The sequence below is a fragment of the Parus major genome, chromosome 2, assembly GCF_001522545.3.
Source record: "Parus major isolate Abel chromosome 2, Parus_major1.1, whole genome shotgun sequence".
NCBI lineage: Eukaryota > Metazoa > Chordata > Aves > Passeriformes > Paridae > Parus > Parus major.
This window is the reverse complement of record NC_031769.1, coordinates 57,098,249-57,117,358: the sequence shown is the minus strand read 5'-3', so window position 1 is coordinate 57,117,358 and position 19,110 is coordinate 57,098,249. Positions and strand designations below refer to the sequence as shown.

At 42.0% G+C, this 19,110-nt stretch overlaps 1 protein-coding gene across 2 annotated transcripts in view; it reads left to right on the top strand.

Moving 5' to 3' along the window:
• The first annotated feature begins 8,584 nt into the window (after nucleotides 1-8,584).
• Nucleotides 8,585-19,110, top strand: part of CTDP1 (CTD phosphatase subunit 1) — a 101,715-nt gene continuing 91,189 nt past the window's right edge. Inside the window, exon 1 of one of the 2 annotated variants that reach the window (XM_033512026.1) lies at nucleotides 8,585-8,681. The gene's annotated coding sequence lies outside the window, so the exon portion shown is untranslated. The remainder of the gene's footprint in view (nucleotides 8,682-19,110) is intronic. The other variant, XM_015618130.3, reaches the window with a different exon arrangement.

Below are 19,110 nucleotides of genomic sequence, written 5' to 3'. Positions count from 1 at the left end.
AGCATGTGTGCGTGTATCAGCAGCAGTTCAAAGCAGGATGTGTTGTTTAAAATTTGAATTGCCTGCACCAATGATATAGATCTGATAAGACTTTACTGTATTGCATCCTGACAAAAGATGTCATGGAACAAGAAACACCATCAGCATCTCACTGTGAAGACCAAACCAGAAAATAGCATCAGTGATGGCAAGCCAGTTGGAATCAACAGCCAGCAGAGCCCAGACCTGAGAGCTTTCTTCAACTCTGCCATCACGTAAAACAGCTTGGGCATGAGGTGCAGCCAGAATGATGATCCCAGGCTCCTTGCTGCCTCCTCTTGCCCATGCTGGCACCCAAGCTGCAAGCCAGACAGGGAACCTAATTAACAACTGTTTGGTTTTGTCAGGTACATTTTGAGATGAAACAATTCCTGATTTGACATGCAAAAAGAAAATGGGAAGGTGAAACTGGAGAGAGAGAAGGAAGGCTGAACTGACCTTCTGACAATTGCTTCTAGCTCTGTTGGCAGGACATGCTCTGGGACCACACCGGTAGGGTGTGCCTTAGCACACAGGCCAAAAGATGCAATATCAGGGCAAGAGCTCCCTAAAGTCAAAAGCCACTTAGAATACATCATGTAAACAATATTTGCAATACAGATTTTATACTGAGGGAGGAGGTGTAAATTAATTAAATGCATAGTCAGCATACAAAGAAAGCTGAGGTTCATTTCTGAAATATGGCAGCATCTCACGTGCAGCAACAGCAGCATTGTTTTCTTATTGTTTCTGTGTTTTTACAATCCACTCTATTTCAAAGGAAACTAGTATATCTTTGTTTTCAAAATGGAAAAAAGCAATGCTGGTTTTAATTTTCAGTCTAACTATGCTGTCACACGCACAAGGCACATACACATAAAATTGAAACAGCCTGACAATTAAAATCTTGCACTGCCATCCTGTGGCGAATGTCAGTAAAACATGAGGTTGTTCTGCTCATAGATACTGGGATGATCCTCTCGGAGACGCGAGGCTATACAGCAGAGCCAGCAACAGCTCAAGCACCAAGAGTTAGCTCCGTGTTAACCTGGAAAGCAGAGTAGAATCTCCAATGACATTATCTCTCATCATTCCTCCAGCAATGCAGTATCTTCTAGAGACCTTTCAGAAGACACACAGTCCATCTCCAAGAACATAGTTTTTTTTAAGGGGAAGTATTCTGGATTAATAGTGAATAGCACCTATGACAGGCCAGGTGAGGTAAGCACAGATGGGCTGGAAGGGAAACATCAGAAGTCACTAAGAACTTGACAGGGCTTTAACAGGCAGTCTGGGGAGTACTTTGGGCTTGACTTTGACCTATGAAAAGTATAGTGAAGTTCACTTGTAAATAGGGCAGAAATTCCTGCTCACTGGCTAGATGAATTTTTTTCCAGTGAATCACTTCTAGGCTTAAGAATAAAAAAAAAAAGGGGGGGACAAGCCAAAAGGGCACAAAGTCAGCCAACAAGGGAAAGAGAGAAAAGGAGATGTCATGCAAATAGTGTGCAAAGTATGCAGTTGAAAAGTAAAATGTTTACCAGATCTTGACCACAATTGAATTCTGTGTGAGGATAGTTCTGACTTGTGCTATTGCACCTGATGCTAGTTTTTCTACTAGACTATGATTTAGCTTCTATAAAAATGTGCATTTAGTATGCTGAACGCTGCCCCAGATACATAACCTGTTTGCTTACTTTTCTAAGTCTAACACATATTTCTCCAAGAACCAGTGATGGAGTGGTTCATCAGTACAATATGGCTTCTTAGCTAACTATATCTCCATCAGAGGACTAACCTTGTAAACATTTCCATAGTCTAGGATTGTGCACAAGAAGAGGTGGCCTCTCTACCTGTGTGATGTAACAAAAGCCATAGAAAGCTGGCACCTGGAGCAGAGAGGATCCTGATTGAGGATCACTCCTAACAGTTTCCTCTGTTTTAAAAGTGCCCATCAGCAAGATCAGGGGGAGTCTAAACTTTGCCTTCCTGAGAATAGATTATAAAAATGTCTCCTGCAAAATATCCCTGAATGAGAAAAAAACCCCAAAACTCAGTACCATCAATACAGCAAGTTTTCAGATGAAGAAAAAGGGGGGGAAAAGGTTTAGCTCTCAGTTTGTGCAGACACCCACATTGCTTCTACATGTTTCAACATATGATTATGGATTTATTAGTAATATGTATGGAACCCCACTTTTCCCAGTTCAGAGGCTCACAATTAATGCTACTGCCATAATTTATGGCTTTTAAGATCAGCTTATGAAGCTGCCATGATTGTCTCTTACATGGTATATGCTGTGTCTTCTTTGATCATTTATTGTCCTGTCTTCCCCCTACTTCTTCAGATGTTCCTCTTTTCATCCCTGCTTTGAATTAAAAAAATGGTGCTTGCCTCACTCTCCTCACCTGGCAATGACTTCTGTCTCCAGAATGTCTTTCCTCAGCAAGCCACCAGACCAAATGAATTTTTGTTGGCCCTTCTCTCAGCAGCTCCATGATGGATCATTCTGTTTATCTTCTTTGCAGTACTATGACTTTCTTCTTTGCTTAAAAATCACAATTGACAGTTTCTTTCTTCCCCCTCCCCCTGCATAACTGGTTAGTTTTCTGAATTTTTCTTGACCCACAATAAGCAGAGAAGTATTACCTTCAATCTTCTTTTGAACTTAAAATTTATCTGTCCAATTTTGCCTGTGTGGAAGAAACAATATGATTTTTTTTCCCCAGTTTAGTAAATTATTTTCCCCCATTGCTCTAAATAATTTTTTTTCTTGATTAAGTAAGAGTTATCTTACTCAGTATTTTCAATATTTGTTTCTTTTTAAGAACCACCCTAGGGCACTCTGCTAGAACAAGACAGTGGAGTAAGGCAAGTCCTGCTGGGCTGGGGGAGCACTTCAGCCCCACCACCTGCCAGAAACAGTGCAAAAATTCAGATCTGATAAAAACTCAACTCTTCTTCTTTTCTTTTTCTTTTTCTTTTTCTTTTTCTTTTTCTTTTTCTTTTTCTTTTTCTTTTTCTTTTTCTTTTTCTTTTTCTTTTTCTTTTTCTTTTTCTTTNCTTTTTCTTTTTCTTTTTCTTTTTCTTTTTCTTTTTCTTTTTCTTTTTCTTTTTCTTTTTCTTTTTCTTTTTCTTTTTCTTTTTCTTTTTCTTTCTCTTTCTCTTTTTCTTTCTCTTTCTCTTTTTCTTTCTCTTTTTCTCTTTTTCTCTTTTTCTCTTTTTCTTTTTTTTCCCTCCCCCAATTTTGGCCTTCCATAGAGGGAGGGGCAGGTGAAAGTTGAAAAATTTGGACTCAATAAACCTTTCATACAAGTCTGATAAGAAGAGCAGATGTTTCATTATGGCAGGGCTTTTTGGCTGGTTTTCATCTCTATACATTTTCCAGTGGATGTGAGGGGAAAAAAATTTCCCAGCTGTAGACTACTAGACAGCAAAGTGTCTTTCTTAATCACCATCCGTGGAGTCAGCAGTCCCAAAAGCCTGCAGAGCACAGGCTGTAAATCACTGCTCTAACATTTTGCAGTCACAAACAGCCTAGGTTATAAAAATTCCCCATCCTGTCTGGTCGATGGCCCAGTCTAGCACTTGAATGAACTTCTGTTGTGATGGCACAGGAAACTGTGTCATCAGCTTCTCTTCTGAAATGAAAATGTTTAGACACGTCCCTCTTCTGCAGAGGAGGAAGGGATGTTAAGTTGTATGCATCCCTGCTAAGGAAAGAGAGAAGTGCTCATTCACGCTTCCGAGTCATGCACTTGAAAATTATGTGGGCTTCAAGCTGTGAAGCGTGACTGTGAAGGCATCGTGGGAGTAGCCCTAACCTAGTAAATAATGGTTTACTTTATGACTAAGGCAACAACCTGTAGGGTTTCCAAGGGCAGGACCAAAAGGATGTGTCTGTGCTGGGGTGTGTATGGGTAGACAGCCACATACCTGATGATGTACATGCAGTAATCTCCTGTGCAGCTCATTTGGCATGAGCCAGTCTTGATGCTGCTATACAGAAAAATGTCCATGTACAAGTATTTGCGCTGCTGAAATGCACCTATGCAGATCTATAAGTGTAATACTAACCCCACTCACAGAAAAGAAACTGCAGGGAAAATGTAACACTAACATTCACAAATGGTTATTTTTTTATATCTTTTTCTTTCAGGTTGCCCAAGAAAAAGAAAAACTGAGAAGCTAAATTAGTCTCTGCTGTATTTCCACTGAGGAGCACAGAGCTTTGCTGAAGATATTATCTAGGAAAAAAAGAGATCCTCTGTTAACTGAGTATGAAGATCACATTTTCAGACACTAAGAGACAGCTGACACAAAAGCTGGTGACAGTGCAATTTAAACTGCCTGCTAATTTATTATTGCAATACTAAGAATTTGCATTGTTTTTTTTGAAGGCAATTGACAACATTTCTGATAGTTCAGCGGGAGTGGGATCAAGCTGCAGATATGTATTTTATTGTACTCTGTGTGTTAAAGTCATTCCCTGGGTTGCTTCTGTAAAATCCAGGAGAAACCCTGGCAGAAGGTCTTTGGCTAAGAAGTCAAGAATCTGGAGTCAGGAAAGGATTGCCACAATGGAAACTACCCAAACCTCTTATACATGGGGTGCTCACATACAGCACAAGCTGCCTTAGTTTCTGATAGCAAGCCCTGCCAGATTTTGAGGAGGGCAAAGCTTCCCTTCCTACTAGAATTGCTCAAAATACAGGATGAGGTTATTTAGCTTCCTCAACTGGAATCTGTCACTGGTTATCCCAGTGGATACAATGAGGTGTCTGGGCACAGAAGAGATGTGAGACCTTTTGAATGTCTCCATAATTTTTCATAATATTTAAATGTGATACCACCTTGCAGACTTCTTGTACTGAGGTATTATATATAAACAGCTATAAACTCCCTGCCGTAGGGACTGGCCAATCTGTGACTCCTGAACAACTTCTGCATCACTTCTGAGTAGTTCAGCAACAGCCCTCATAATAACATTACATCACATAATTGGCAATGGGGCTGTCTAGCACCAGGGCGGCTGGCCCATTCAAATCCCCAGCCACAGGGGAAGCCGTGAGTGACTTTGCCCAGACATTGTGTGCTACAGCTGCATGCCTGGCCTTCAGGCTGGAGCAGGGTCTGTGGGTCGCTGGTGAGCTGCTGTCACGCCCTGTCTGCAAACCACCCCACAGCTCTCCAGGGAGAAATGAGGTATGGAGTGAGAGCCTCGCTGCTCTCCCCCATTTGTGGATCTCTGTAAGCCACTCAGAGATTTTGGGAGGTTGACCACCTTGTGCTCTACACACTCCCAAGAATTACTATGGAACAGGTATTAGTGAGGATTAAGTATGCTGCGACAGGCTTACAGAATCAGTCATCAGTCTGAACAGGAAAATATTCAGCCAAGTCATCTTTAAGAGGCATTATATAACACATTTTGAATTTTCATTAAAGCTACAACACATAAAGCAGGATAACACATCTTTTATTTTAAAAGAAGTCTTAGCTAAGCATGTTTCAACCTTAAGTAACTGCACCACAGATTATCTTGTTTATCTTCTTGGAAGGCAGCCGTATTTTTTCAATGCATGTATTTTTTTTAAATCTATCATTTTCAAGAAGTGCTTTGCCACAAGGCTGTATCTACCACCCCAGTGAAAGCACCTAACAGTTCTATGAAGCTGATTTCTACACCATATGCTTTTGTTCATGCTATGTATTCAAATACAAAGGCGTGGTTAAATTCTGATGTCCTTTTTGAGGGGAAGACTGGGGAAAACATCTGCCTCTTGATGGAAGCCATCTGGTATAACCAGACATGAAGTCAAGCATCCTAATACGGTGTGTTCCTTAGGATTCTACTGCTTAATAGAATTACAGATTCTTCTCCTAATGCTCTCATCACATGCATCTCAGGGATTTTCCCTCGCACCTACCTAGGATTGATTGGTGCAATTATTTTGTAAACTTTTGTCTCCATGCAATCAAAGCAACCAGAAACAATAATAATTATTATGTAGATTTCTGTTGTTATTCTCCCATCTGAGCTGTTCATCTGCACAATTACAGGTGCAGAGAAAATCACAAAATAGTTACTGTGGAAGGAGGGGCTGCAGGCTCAGGATTCCTGGGGTCAGTAGTACTGCAGCATACCTTTAGTTTGTTCCAGAGATAAGAGTTAATGTATCAGAATTGGTAAGGGCAAGTGAGCTCTTCTCACTTCATCCCTTACTTAAAGTGTCAGACTTCTGTCACTCCATCATACCCACCGGTGAGGGATCAAATATTGTCTATGCTTACCCCTCCAAGGAGGTCTGGTATGACAGATACAACACTGAAACATATAAAAGCTGTGTGATAGGCCAGCTTTCAAGAAAATGGCAGGTGTTAATAAAGCTGCATGACCTTAAATGTGGGTTTTTGACTGAGGGGGATTAGCAGACAAAAGGAAAACAAAGCAACCATCAGCTTGAGATATGTGTAGGGCAAACAAAGCCAGATTATTTTTGTGCCATGTTTCTGCTCTGCTGCCAAGATTATCTTCTCACATACAATAATGGGACATTCAGCACCAACAGAGTTTGTTTACCTGAGCTGATCTTCAAACGCACAAGGCAAGATTACACTCAGGGAATCTGGATAAAATTGACAGTCTTTCCTGGTTTTCTTAAAGTGGTCAGTACCCTGCCATGTGGCTGCCATGGGTAAGAAGCATGTCCATGGCAAATTTTGATGGAGACACACATATACCCTTAGGGACATCTCTGACCTCAGCTCCAGTCAGTTTTCTTCCTTCTTGCCCTGCCAGTGTACTGTGGTATGGGGCCAGAGCCCAGGGAAGGTGGCTGCTCTGCCAGGCTCTCCTTTTCCACCTGCCTTCTGACCCAAGGGAGACCTGGAGAGTGCTGCAGAGCTTCCACAGGCTCCTCAGGCCCAGGCCTTGGGCAGCACAGAGCAAAGTGAGGTGACTGTCCAAATGTGCTCTGCAAAGGTACAGCCTCACCTTGTGTGCTGTGCAGTTTTGGGCACCGTAACATAAAATAAAGATATAAAGTTATTAGAGAGTGTCCAAAGGAGGGCCATGAGGATGGTAAAGGGTCTTGAGGAGCAGCTGTATGACGAGCAGCTGAGGTCACTTGGGCTGTTCAGTTTGGAGGAGACAGAGGGGAAACCTCACTGCAGTCCACACCTTTCTCCCAACAGGAAGAGGAGGAGAAGCTACTGATCTCTTCTCTGTGGTGACCAGAGACAGGACCAAGGAAATGGCCAGAAACTTTGTCAGGGGAGATTTAGATTGGTATTCTGGTTTTTGCTACGGTAGAGTTAACTTTATTTACAGTTGCTGGTATGGAACTGTGTTTTAGATTTGTGCTGAGCACAGGCTTGATAATTTAGAGATATTTTTGTTATTGCTGAGCAGGACTTGCACAGAGCCAAGGCCCTTTCTGCTTTCCATATTGCCACGCTGGCAAGGAATGTGGGGAGTGCTTGGGAGGAGACCCAGCCTGGGCAAGTGACCCCAAATGACCAAGGGATATTCCAGACTACAAGACATCATGTCAAATAAAGTGGGGGGAGGAAGGAGGAACATTTGGAGTGATGGTGTTTGTCTTCCCAACATGTTATGTGTGATGGGGCCCTTTGTCCTGGGGATGGCTGAACACCTGCCTGCCCATGGGAAGCAGTGAATCAATACCTCGTTTTGCTTAAACTGTCTTCATTTCAACCCACGAGTTTTCCAGCTTTTACCCTTCCAAATCACTCCCAGTTCTGCTGGAGGGGAGTGCGAAAGTGGCTGCGTAGGGCCTGGCTGCTGGCTGGGGCTAAACCAAGACAGCTGGTGAAACAGAGAAGGGCTCTTCACCCAGAGGATGGCTGAGCAATGGAATAGACTCCCGAGGGACGTGGTCACAGCACCAAGCCTGACGGAGCTCAAGAGAGTCTCGGACAACGCTCTTAGGCACATGATATGATTCTGGAGGTGTTCTGTGCAGGGCCAGGAACCGGACTCGATGATCCCCTCGTGTCCCAACTCGGAAAATTCTCCAAGTCCGGTTCTGTGACGCCACTGGGGCCGGCGGGCGGGCGGGGCCGCGGGGGTTGCCGGGAGCTGTAGTTCCTCCCCGCGCCGCCCCGCGGGCCGGGCCGCCCGTGCCTGTGCCTTTAAGCGCGGCCGGACGCGCAGCGCGGCGCCTGCGCGGAGCCGCCGTGACCCCGCTGCTGTCGGCGCCACCGGTGACTATCAGGGTGCCCCAAAACCCCCCCGGCGGCGGCAGCGCCAGGTTCGGCCCCACTGCCGGGCACCTCTGACCTACCCTCCGCCCCCGGCCGGGGCGATGGAGGAGCGGCCGGAGCGGGGCGGCGGGCCCGGCGTGGAGGCCCCGGCGTCGGAGATCCGCGCTCCCGGCCCACGGCCGCTGCGTCTGCTGGAGTGGAAGGTGTCGGTGGGGGCGGCGGTGCAGATCGGGTCGGTGCTGGCGCTCTGCGCCCCGCTGCCGCCGCCGTCCGCCCCGCGCCCCGCCCCCCCCGCCGCCGCCCCGCTGCCGCCCGTGGCCAGCGGCGCCTCCGCCCGCCCGCAGCGCGGCGGCTCCGAGCGCAGGCTGCGCGCGGAGCGGCCCGGCGTGGTGCGCGAGCTCTGCGCGCGGCCCGGCCAGGTGATCGCGCCCGGGTGAGTGCGGGCCGGGGGCGGCGCGGGCGGCCTTGGCGGGACGCGGCTTTCGCGCCTCTTCCGAGGGGGCCGGGCCGGGCCCTGCTCACAAAGGCCCTTCCTCCGGAGCTCTGCGCTGGGAGGCTGCCGTGCGAGGGGAAGGAGGAGGAAGCGGCTGGGGAGGTGCCGAGGGATCGTGCTCCACTCCCGTGTTTCAGAGCTGAGCCCTTCGCTGTGAGCTCTGCCTCAAAGGGCTGAGCATCCCTCTTGCTATGTCGGGGTTCTCCAAACGCTGCTCTTACTGGAGACACTACTTGGAAATCACAAAATCACAGAAAGGGATTAGGGTGAAAGGGATCACCATGGGTTATATGGTCCAGCCTCGCTGCTCGTATGAGGTCGCCCTACGGCATGTTGAAGGGGATTGCATCCAGACGGTGCTGGGGAATCTGCGGTGAGGGAGGCTCCACAGTGTGGGGAACCTCTTCCAGTGCAGTCACCTGCACAATAAAGAAGTTTTTCCCCGTGTTCAGGTGGGACTACTGTGCATCAGTTTCTGCTACTGCCCCTTCTCCCAATATACTCTTTCTAGTTAGGCGGTTAGGTTGGTGCCAAACTCAGGGAGCAAACCTAGAGAGAGCATTTTGTGCTCAATAGAAGGAATTTTAATGGGAAACAACAGTGCAGCAAGGCATCTTAAAATTACTGAGTACCTTACACATAATATTGGCAGCCTAAATGTTTTCAATACTGTAGATCTTTTAATGTAGAAGGCTGCTGCACAAATATAACCAAGATGTTGTCATTTTAACTTTCAGGAGAGCAAGGGGCTAAAAAACTTTTTTTTTCTGTAGTTTAGCAATGGGATTGTCTTGATGTTCCTCTTGGATGTTCATTGACTTTTAAATTCTTAAATGCCTGATAGTGGGCCACTCAGATTTCTAGGTTAGATTGGGCAAATAACCTGCTACCCTGTACTTTAGGGAGATTTATTCTTTTTCAACAGGAAACTAGTTAAACAATCTACTTCCTCATGTTTCATGTTTCATTTTCTTTGATTGCAGTTCTCTTGATTCTTAGGTGGGAGCAGCCAGGCCTAAATTTTCTTGACTGAAATTCATTAGTATATGCAAAACATCTCTGTATGGGGGTGCTCTCAAAGGTTTGAGAAAAAAAAACAGTCTGCAGTCTTGTGTATTAGTCAGTCATATAATGTGCTATCGAGGAGGTGCAAGCTGTGTGTTCCTTGCTGTAGAGGTACCTCTTTCTGAGATAAGACGGTGGTTTTCCTTTTGTGCCCAGTCAGCTTTCTGCTGTTGCATCTGGTGCAGCATGGACAATTTTTAATACCTGATGTAGAACAAAGGTACTGTAAATGCTAGGTCAGACTAAAAAAGATCTTAAAAGTACAGACTGAAATTTTAAAACGCCATATGCATGATGAAATTCATGTTGCTAGCACTGCATAGAAGGGGAGATAACTTTATCTGGTCTTATCATTGTGTTAGCTAAGCACTTGGAAGGAAAACTAAAGTAAAAATATTCTAAGTGAAAAATGTAATCAATTTAAAGTAGTCTGAGTCTCCTGCTGATGTAGCAACATTTTTGTTTTAGCTTTGCTCAATATTAATGGACTGAAGTGCACTGATTGATTTTAATTAGTAAGTCCTTGCTTCAAGACAATTAGAAAATAAATGGTGTTCTTTATTACCATTGTTCTTGGCTTCTGGAATATTTGTATCTCACACGACTGAAAGATTGTATTTGATATTGACCATTGCTAGGTGTTACACTAAAGGAATTTTGACTTTTCAGTCAGGTTCCTCTGTTGCATGTTACAGTGTATTTACTGGATGAGTGCAAGGGAGAAGTTCAAGTGAAGAGGTAGAGTAAGCATGACCTAAGGGTAGTAGAATTGGTCAGTAATTGAAGACAAAACTGCATTTTACTGGTCACTTAAAGGCTTTTTTTGGCAAGCATTTAATATCTTGCCTGTGGTTTCCCATTTTGTGGAATTGAAATAATAACATTTCACCATCAACAATATCTCAATGTGTTAAGGTTTTGCAATATTAAAACACAGTTGTGATTAAAGTGTGTAATATAACTGAAGTTTATTCATCATCTGCAGAAGATGCCCTTTTTATAATGCAAAGTATCCAGAATGGTAGGTGCCATGCTGGCTTCAGAAAAATGAACTTGGCTGATTTAGCACAGAATTCTCTGTGAACCAAAGATATTTGCAAGTATTTTTCAGACCCTGAAACGCTGTAGAAGTACTGTTTCTATTCAAAATATTTTTACTTCTCATTAGAACATGAGAAGATAAGCTGATCAAACCTTTTTATTTGAGGATAAACAATACAAGTTCCTAAATTTTCTTCTATGTCAGGTCATAATAATTCTGGAAATAAAGCCATTGTTTAGCAAAAGTCTATCCCAATTAAGAAGGCACACTTTTAACTTCTGATTATTTTTATTTCATCTCAAGCATGAAATTCTTTTGCTGCATGATAGTAATTTTGCACATTTATAGCACTTAATTTTTTTGTAGTGTTATTACCCGCTTTTTAGCATTGACAGGGATGCAAACTTTCCCCAGGAGACAGCTCAAGGCAGGCAGGCAGTAGGTAGCTTTTGCTTATTCTTGTAGAGGTAGGCTTGCATCACATGTCAGTCTGGAACTTGAGAGAGAAAGGTGTCTTAACCTTTTAGGTCTGTAAATAACAGGGATTGCAGGAAGCAGTTAATGAAAGCCTTTGATGTTAATGAAGCGTCATTTTGATGGGTAGCAGGAACAGCAAATGAAATGCCAAAAATCCTGCACTGGTCTGTGTATCATTAGTGCCAATTATCCATCAAAGTTAATCATTCTGAAGGTGCTACAGGTACAGCAGGATTCTGGGTTGGGTCAGTATTAATGCTTTATGCAAATATTTACATAAGTGTTTCTGATATAAAATTATTTCCCTACTGATGACTAGGGACAGACTATTGCAAGGGTATTGTTTGGTTCACTTTAGAAGAGTCTTCTGAGATATTTATTACCTGCATATTTAACCTGGCTATCTTTGTGTCTTACCATATACCTTTAATGCCAAAAATTCATATTCTTCTACAGAGTATATTTGTGTTGTAATAAAAGTCTTGTTTAAACTATCTGCATCCTAGTGAAGCAAAACTTCTCATTTTTGGAGAAGATAGCAGGAAAGAGGTAGGGATGTGTTCTCTGAAACTGTAGATTCTTGTGTCATGGCTTGATATTTTTTTTTTGTGCCAGAAACTTGATTATATATTTTTAGAAGAATATCTTCTTTTGGTTATCTAATGTCACATAGGCTCAGGGCCTAGTTTACTGTCCACTTAACCTCAGATCCCGGTACCATGCATTTTACAGTCTTCCAAGGGGAATAAAATGATAATAAATTGCAGTTTATTTTAAAGTGGTGACACTTTTAACAAACTACAGGAAAAACACCTTGCTGTTTGTTAGACACTAGTGTTTTCATAATAGCCTGGCAAATATTTAATGAAGTTATGAATCTAAAAAAAACCATCAGTGCCAAACATTGAGGATTGTTGAATAATACTTAACAATCACAACTTATTTTATCTCTTGTCTAATTCCTTTTTGTGGAATTCATCCCATTATTTTTTTAATGAGTTTTGGTTTGCATGTTTTTGACTTGTGTCTCTTTTTTTTAAAAAATCTACCCCTCTCCTTTCTACTGTGATACCAAGAAACATTAAAAGAAGACTCTCTCTTGTGTTTTGTTGAACTGGATAGTGAAAAAGATGCAAGTTTTATATGAGGGGGTTTGTCTTTCATTGCCTTTTCTTTCTCCTATTCCTAGGCACCTAACAAGTTGGAAGCTCATAAGATATAGCTCATAGTACTGAATGGTAGAGTACAAAGTTGCTTTTCTTTACCTGGCCATGTTTTCACAAAACTTGTAGGAGCTTCTTTATCTAAGAGCTTAACGGGTTTGGTTGGAAATGGGCATCAGCCTTAGAGTTTAGCAGTAGTGTGGTTGTGGCAGCCTCGTGTATGCCACACGAGGTTTCCTGATTGCTTCATGCTACTATGAGAGTTGGCTGGAAGGGTTGCTCAAACTTGAGTGCCTTCAGCTTGCATTAAGTTGGGTATTGGAAATCATGTGTTTAAAGATGGCTTGGTTTTCATCCTTTTTTCTTTCCTTCCCACCAGTCTCCTGGAAAATGGTCTGTAGTAATCTATTCCCTCGTTTTGTTCAGTTGCTTCAACGGGAGTGGTGTAGGGAAAGGGGGAGTAATTTATCCTTTCAGCAGTAGCCCACAGATGGGTCAGAGCAAGTGATTGTGTAGATGTCAGTAGAGTCATCAAGGGAATAAATGACATGTCAATACAGGAGAATAACATTTTTGAGGTTGTGTATGTTCCATTTGGCATTTTGTATGATAGTTTTTAGTAACATCCTTATCTTTACAAGATTTCTCCCAAACCAGGGCATTTTCTTCTCTCTTAATTTGTACTGTGAGTTGCTCATCTTACTTGAGCTCTAGGACTTTTTGCTGTGTGAGTGTATGGGCCAGCAGACAGAATGAGACAGCTTACAGTACTGTTGTATGCATCCCATTGTAGAACTACAAGCAGGTTGTGGCAGGTTTTAAAAAATGTTGGTTTGTAGATGTCTGTGGTGGAAATAGATTGTATTTTTACCCAAATGGTAATGGATTTTCTTTTTTCGTTATTGCTGTTTAGTTTCTTTAGGGTATTTTTGAGCTTGAGTTGTTCAGAAAACCAGACATTTTCAAAGGCAAATGTGCATGTTGTTTCTTCTCAGCAACTGCCACATGGTTTTATGTAATTGTTCTCTTCTGAAGAGAAAACGTACGGACAAAAGTTCTCATGGGGGGACTGCAATGAGACTTTTAATTTTTATGTTGCACAATACATAGGCATTTGTTCTGGGAGGGATTGGAAGAGTTTGAGGAGGGAAGAGAGCGACAAAACTTCAGGTTTGAATTGTTCTGAAAGTTTGTCTTGACCCAAAGAGGTTTTTTTTCTCTTGAGCAATGTCAGTACCACAACTTGCATGCCTACTTGGACCTTTCTGACTTGATGACTGTGTTTGGTGTTAACTTAAGGGTTTGCCCTAGAAGGGATTGCAGCTGTTCGGATTTCCAAGGTCAGATTTACCTAATGGAAAACTCCCCTTAGGTGAATGGCTAATGAAACATTCAAACTTGCTAAATAAAAGTGAATATGGGGTGATGGTACTGAAAATTATTAAAAATCATTAAGAATATAGAAAAATATTTGCAAATGGGACATACTAGCCTCAAGGTTCAGTAAAAAGCTGCCAACCTTTAATTTTGGGACCTCTTTTGGAAAATGATAATAGACAATTCATTGTAAGTTGTCACTTTAAAAATATTCTTAGGATATCTCTTCTGTGTAGTTAAAAAATTAAGGTTTTCTACCATATACGAATAGCTGAACTGGCAGTAGTTTCCTTTTATAAAGCATTTAGGGTAGCATGAAATTACTTTCTGGAGAGCAGGTAATGCATTACAGGTTACAATTTAAAGATCTTGATTATACATTTTGTCTAGGTTTGGCTATGTTGAAGATAGACCTACAGAATTGGAAATAAGGGAAGGATAGAACTGTCACCAACAGGAGAAACTACTTGTCTTAAAAGGGCTTTGAAGGATGGAAAGGTTCCCCCAGTTTTCTTTAACAATGTGTTGCTGTGTTAAAGGAAATGCTTCTTTTTTTAAGGCAAGAGTTAGGATATTTCCAGTCACCATTGTACTTATATCTTAAAAAGATAAACTGAAATGGCTTTTCTACAACTGTTCTAAGAAAAAGTGTGGCATAAGGCAGTGATCTTGACATAGTAGAATTGAATAATGCCTATTTGTTTGCTTTCTAGTGCTTCCTAGTTTAAAAATTACATCTAAGACTTTGCAGTATTTGAAAAGGTGTGAAAGGCAAATGGTCTTGGTCTGAGTGAATGTGAATGCTGTGGATTCTCATTCACAGAAGGGCCCGGGGTTGCAGTGGGGGGGTTGGGGGGAAGTAGCAAAGGAAAGCATTCCTTAAGAGAACTTCATTAATTTTACCCCTATTTATTGTTGCTAGAGGACACAAAATGATTCACACAAACACCTCTCAGTGTCAGAACAGAAAAAACAGTTCCTTTTTTCTCTGACTCCAGTATTTATAGATTCTTGACAATGACCAGGGATTGGATGATTACCACCTTCCCAAGCGCACTGGTCATGAGAAACATCTGTCAAAAGACATTTCTTAGAAGGAATGTGATAAACAACTTGTGTTTATGGAACTTTCATGGGAAAGTAACTAAAACTATGAAAACATTATCAGAAAGCTTCAATTTCCAGGGCAATAATTTATCACCCTTTTCTCTTAAGAGCTGAGGAGCTTTCTAAGCTGTTGTCCTCTGCTCTCAGAGTGTGTTGGGTTTCTGGGTTCACATGATGCTGTTGCTGTCATATGGTTGTTGTCAAATGTGGAGCTGCTGCACCTTGTTTGAACACTGTGGTGTAACTTAGGACAGTTTGGCTCATAATTGCTATTGAGGGTGTTAAGAGTCGTTAATTTTTCCTATGTAAGTGTGTTCATTTGGTTTAACAGCAAGTCCCAGAGGAGAGCAGGCAGGATGTAATGTCCAGAGAAGTTTGCCACAGTATCCATAAAGGGAAAGGATGAGAGGAAGCTGTTAGACTTGAGGATTGTGCATCCTGCAGTAAGCCTCTTCTGGTTCTATTTGTTTTTTGGAAGTAACAGACAAAGGCACTGTGATTGCCTAAGTGGTTTCAGTGAGAAAGATGATTAAATGTTTAAAGAAGATACAATATTCTGTTAATAGATGCAGCTTTCCAGGGCAAAGGGGGAGATCTGGGGTCCTCCCAGATTTCTTTGCACAGGAAGAAAAAAAGTCCATGTTTATAGCTTTGATGTCAGTTCTGCATGTGTGTGTTTGAAATTGTGTCTTTTTCAGTCACCTTTCTCTGCCCTGGTGTCCAGGCTGTTTTGGTGTTCATCTGTTGCTGTTTCTCTAGATGAGCACCTGCAGTTGCAGGAGGCAAACCAGATTTGTTCCGGTAATTACAGGTGATCTTGACTGTGGCCTTAGGAGGAATGCAGTGGCGAATTGGTCTGACATAAGAGGAAATTAGGTGCCTTTATCTGAAGGAGAGGTGTGTGCCTGAAAAAACCAAAAAATTAGCTGTGGGATTAGCTGTTGGCTGCATTTGCAGCAGTTCATCTGTGAGTACCATTCTTTAGGACCTGATGTGAAAGTTCAAGTGTCATTTGAGAAAACTGGAGGTTTAGGTTAATTCTTGTTCTGTCAATTGGAAGGCTGTATAGTCACTTCAAAATTTTGAGTAAGTGCCACTTAGATTGCCAGGGTTCATTGTATAGTTTTGGATTGCTATGATCCTGCTGTCAGATGGATGTTCCTCGACTCCCAGGGGGTGTTTTGCAGCAGGTATTTGAGAACTGCCTCATGACTGCTAACACTGCATTCAGAGAGAAATGGCAATAGAAGAGCAAATGCATAACAGTAATGTTAGCAGTTGACAACAACAATTGGCGGAGTGGGGTGCAGAACTGTTTATTGCTTAAATTAATTACTGGGATATGACAGCCTGTTTTCTTCTGTGATTATTAGATTTACTGCTAAAGAATAGCAATAAGTTATATAAATAAGAGTTACAGGCTTGATCTTTCCACTTCTAAAGTCATTCAGCTTCATTGTTTTGAAGGGGTTCCATGTAAAAGCAGTGAGAACTATTTTTTTACCTTTTCCCTTTAAAAAAAAAAATCAGTCTTGAATTCTCCTAAATAATACTTGTGGTTTAAAATGTTCTAAATAAAAAACACATTGTAAGTAATATTTTAAAGATTTACTAAAACTTAGGCAAAAGGAACTGCAAGCCCATTTTGGGATGTTTTTTGTACCTTTTTATTTTATGTTGTTAACTCTTAGCAGTGGCTTTTTGAAACATGTAAGAATCTGATCACAGATGTCTGCATATAAGGTGAAAGAGGGTTACCTCCTTGCTTGTAATGCAAACTCTTCACTAGAAGTAAATGGAAATACTTAAAGCCTTGCAAATCGTGGAAATAGACTTACTTCAAGCTTAAAATGTTTTTTTGGATTATAAATAAAATACTGAAACTCTAGGCCTGTGTTCCTCTTCGCACTTATGACCTTAGTCTAAACCCGAATAGGTATTTTGCCTAAAAGTAGAAGAAGGAAGTTCACAACACTTCAACTCGTAGTTGTGAATAGTGTGTATTTAACAGAGTAAAATTAGTAAAATAAAGACTGGTAATTTCCCCATTAGCTTTGGAGAACTGAGATGATGCCTTGCAGTGGGAACTGTGTTTTCTATGAGCTACTGCTCGCAGCAGTTATTACCTAGTTGGCTAGGTTAGGTATGGGGGTTTTGTTTGAGTTTGGGGGGATTTTATCAAAAGGCCTGACTTGTTTGGGTGAAGCCTTTGGGGTTCATGCATATTTGAAATGCAGCTGTCTGTGTTTGCTGTCCTTGAGTGTAAGTCAAGTAGCTGTAGTGGACATTTCCTCCAACAGCTTAAAGAGGCTCAACACATGTAGTCCACGTGTTGCCTGTAGCAACAAGGGCCATGTGATACTGTGAATCTTTGGTGTTTTTAATCAGTTTTTCAGGGACTCTCTCTGCTTCCTCAAAGATATTAATGAGGGTTAAATAAATAAATCCAGTGGTTAAATACTCTTACATGGTGAGACTAAGGTGAATTCAGGCTTTGAAAATACCTTGCTACAAAACTGGAGTCCTGTGTAACAAGGTCCTGTGGTTTGAGGTAAGTTGGTCGTAAGGACTCTTAGTAGGGGATTTAAATGCTGCAGATACACCACAAAATACTGTTCCCATATAAGCAAACAAAAATGTCAGAAATCTGACTAATGAAACTGTAGAAGCAGGCTTTAGGTTGATTCTGACTTTATCTGACAACTAAAGGATTTTGTGCTCATATTTGTTCTAGATTGGTTGGTTGATTCAGTAGTAGTTGGTATTAATAATAATTGATCTGAAGATGTGTTCATTTGGTATTTTTACCCCTTGACAGTTCTCCAGTAACACCCCCTTGAGCATTCTGCTGAACCAGGGCAGCGACTTCGATCCAACTTCTGTTCACTTACACACCAGTATCTCCTTTTTCTGCATTAGTATACTTAGATATCTTCTAATGCAAATCAGAAGGGCATATGGCATCAGATTGAGGACAGCAGCTTTAAGCTGTCACAGTGACAACTCAGTCTGTGTGTTTCTTGTGGTATTTGAGGTCTCTCTTTGTACCAAATAGATCTGAGGAAACCCAGCAACGGCTTGGCTGCCAGCACTCGCATGAGATACAAGTCAGTGCAGGGCAGTAGCTTCGTGTAAATTTGCACTATATTGCACTGTATTTTCAATGCCAATGCAGGGTACCTTGAAGCAGATTTTAAGGTAATAAATAAAACTTACGTTTCCATGACTTGGACTTGTCCAAACTAGTCCTTACAGATAGGAAAGATAAATACTAGCGAAGTGGCCTGGTTACTGTGGAGAAAAAATGTGAGTTTCTCAACCTGTGTCTGTCTTAGCCCTGTTTGTGAAACATTTGCAGCTTTGATCAGTCACCCTTGCTGGACTGCTCTTACTAGCTGCTTGACTCCAACACCAGCAGAAAACTTGGTTAAGACTGGAGAGTTCAGCCTTGCAGGGTTCTGAAAGGTTCATCTGGAAGTGCCTGAGGAGGGGCCAGGCTTTCAGAGGAACACGAGGGTGGGGAGTAATTGCCTTTCTCTGACAGCATGACTATGGAGCTGTTGCCTCTGGAAGTGAAGCCAAGCTGTAATAGAAGGCCATGGTTAATGTACAGTCAGGTTAGACTTGTTCTGAGTAGCAGAGGGAACATCTTTATTTCTGTGTCATGCTGAGTATCCTTCAGATACAGAGGTTTACGAAGAGAACTACAGAGAGATCTCATGGCCATTGTACTCGTGAGCTGCAGCTGGCCAGCCCCTCCTGTAGTTGACTTACGGAAAAAAAACTCAAGAAGTTCTTGCTACTGTTCTCCTGTAACTCCTGCACTTGCTGCTGGAAGCATTAGATAATGCTTTAAAAAACAACTGAACAACAAAACAAAATTTAAGCAATAAAAAACATTTAGGGGAATGCTTTTTGTGTGCAATGGGTTCTCTTCAGTGAGAACAGCTACAACTGAGGTGTAGCATGGATACGAGAATTCTGTTGTGGCTTTCCAACTTAATTCAGTTACCAGGAGCCAGTGCCATGGTATGTGCTTGATACAAAGTTCTTCCATTTGAAGTCAACAATAGTGACCAGGCTTTACGATTAGCACAGGCATTGACTTCCTCTGTTAATAAAAAATGTTCAATGTTCA